The following is a 2,555-nucleotide window of genomic DNA, read 5'->3' as shown; positions in this document are numbered from 1 at the left end:
CAAAGAGAGAGCCCTCTCTGATTTCAGCTTGGCTAGAAGCTGTAATCCAAAGATTGGTTAGTGGTTACCCCGGCCGTATTCCCTTAGAGTCAAAGGGAACAACCTGGGTGTTAACAGTACATACCTTCGCTTTCTGCAAATGTTTTCCATATTAAAAATTTTAAAAATGTAAAGAGGGTATGTCCTAAAAGAAACATCAAAGGATAAAAAGAATAATGAAATGTCAAAAAAATGAAAATATATGAACCCCAAAAACGAAAAGAGACCATGAAAGTGTGCAAGTCTAAATGCCACTACTATTTACTTTTATGCATAATAATGGTTGTATGCAACTTGTCATACATGCCACAACCCATGGTAGTCAAACTGTTTAACCTTGGCTATTTCATGCTTTCAATTTTATGTTTATAGTTAGAGAATAAAATCTGACCAAACAGCTTAATCTTGGTAGATCATTAGATAGGTAGAGAAAATAAAAGGAGCTCATTAGTTTAATCTGAGCCCTTGGATGATATAAGGTTAGAATTAGATATTTTACTTTTCAAAAGAAAAATGAATTATAAGGGTCTGCTAGCATAAATGAACCCAAATAAAATGGAGAAAAATGGTAGGGTAAGTAATGGGTAAGTAGAAGAAAGGTTATTCAACTATAAAGTTGATTGGATAAAAGAACATTTATCATGCTTGATTATATGTTTCAATGTGCATGAGCATTTAAGAAGGCAAAAACAATGGTTTACATGTTCAAATAATTAACTCCCCTTCATTTGTCTCACCCCTTTACTTACTAATTTCCCCATCTACAAGTAAGTTCTAGTACTTAAATCCTTCAAGTCATAAAGGCTCAGAGCATTTCTCTGACTTTTGGTGGGATGGACCCTTGGCTTAATGACTTATGGACATCAAGTGTTACAATTCCCTACATACAATTCATTTCCCTTCATTACCCTAATAAAACCCATTTTCCTAAGGATAAACTTCATTTGCCTAGGAAAAGTAAAAAACCCCCATGTTAAATCCTATTTCACTCAAAAAACCCACAAAAGTGCTTTATCCTAAGTATAAATGTATGTCTAGAAAGTGCATCAATATTACATTATTCTTAGTGGTATGTTCACTCCGCACATTCATTTCATATTAATTTTTAACTTAATTATATAATTCCTGGTATACCTTTTCCCGTATTAATTAAATCCCATATATAAATATCCCAACCCTTAGTTTTTATATAAACTATACAATTTACCCCATATCCCGACAAAACCTATAAATCTTGTCATTAAACCCCGCCCGATCATTTTAATTCATTATTAAAATCTAATTAATCCAAAACTGCCAAGGATTAAAGCCCTGGGCCCCCCTGAATCCCATGCTCTTATCATCCGCGCACTTCACTCGCTCGACTGTCGTCCGATCATCATCACCCTCATCCAATGTTCCACAGCCATATCGGTCGAGCCTGACGGCCAACCTTTACTCGCCCGATAAAGAGGTTTCCCTACGCCCCCGACTGCTACGTGTCAATCGATGGAGTAGATCGGGTGACCCCTCCTAAATACCACTCCCTCCAGGAAACTGGTGCGATGTCCTAGAAAACCGCCTTCCCACTCAACCCGAAAAACCACTTACTGTTCACTCATAAAATTACCCGCCAAAAATAATCGTTTCTCAATAAAAAGCCTGCGAAGCCCTATTTCACCTTTTTCGCTTATTTTATGTGTAAACCTTTGCAAACCTCTACGACTCCTGCAAATGCTGAATTCACCTATTGAACTCCAAATTCACTCCTGAAGAAGCTACAGAGACCCCAATCAACCTCTTAATCCGTACCAGAGCCATTCAAACTTCTGTAGTTGCCGAGAACACCGAATTTGAAGCCAATTCACCCATTTCCAGGTATTTGAAGATGAATTTTCCAGACAACCCTTTCAATTTGAAAACGTTCAATCTGTGAAGTGTTTTAATTAAGTAAAATTAACTGAAATTGCTTTAAATTTAAAATTCTGCGTCCAAACCCTTCTGAAAACTTCTAGTTTCTGTCAATACCTCTGAATAAACCTGTGAAAGCCAAATTCAAATCCAAGAGAACTGAATTATGGCTGCGCCTATTGCCATGGATGTCAGACCCATCAAAACTCCCCATTTGGACCTTGACCACCTTCCCCTGGCTGACATAGACTTTCAAATTAAAGATACAACTACCTAGACCCTCCTACTTAAAATCCATTGCTTAAGTAGAGACAGATACCTTAACCATGCTGATGATATTGGCCTTTGGGAGTCAAATTTTCCCAAGTACCAGTTCCCAGAGGTACATTTTTTCCTAGAAATTGTCCACCAGTGCCATGCTTGTTACATTCCTAGCCAGAGAGCCATAATGTCCCCTGATCAAAAGGTTCTGTTCACAATTATCGATGAGTCAATTGATGAGATGTTACAGGTCCAACCAAGTCCAAACCTCACCCCACTCTCCATTGAGGATTCGCTAGACCAGTACTCCAAATTGAATCTATCTAGGTTAGCCGAATTATTCCAGACATTCATTGTAGAAGAGC

The sequence above is a fragment of the Pinus tabuliformis genome, chromosome 2_2, assembly GCF_031772625.1.
Source record: "Pinus tabuliformis cultivar Carrire ecotype Pingquan chromosome 2_2, CPIR1, whole genome shotgun sequence".
Classification (NCBI taxonomy): domain Eukaryota; kingdom Viridiplantae; phylum Streptophyta; class Pinopsida; order Pinales; family Pinaceae; genus Pinus; species Pinus tabuliformis.
This window is presented reverse-complemented; position numbering follows the sequence as displayed.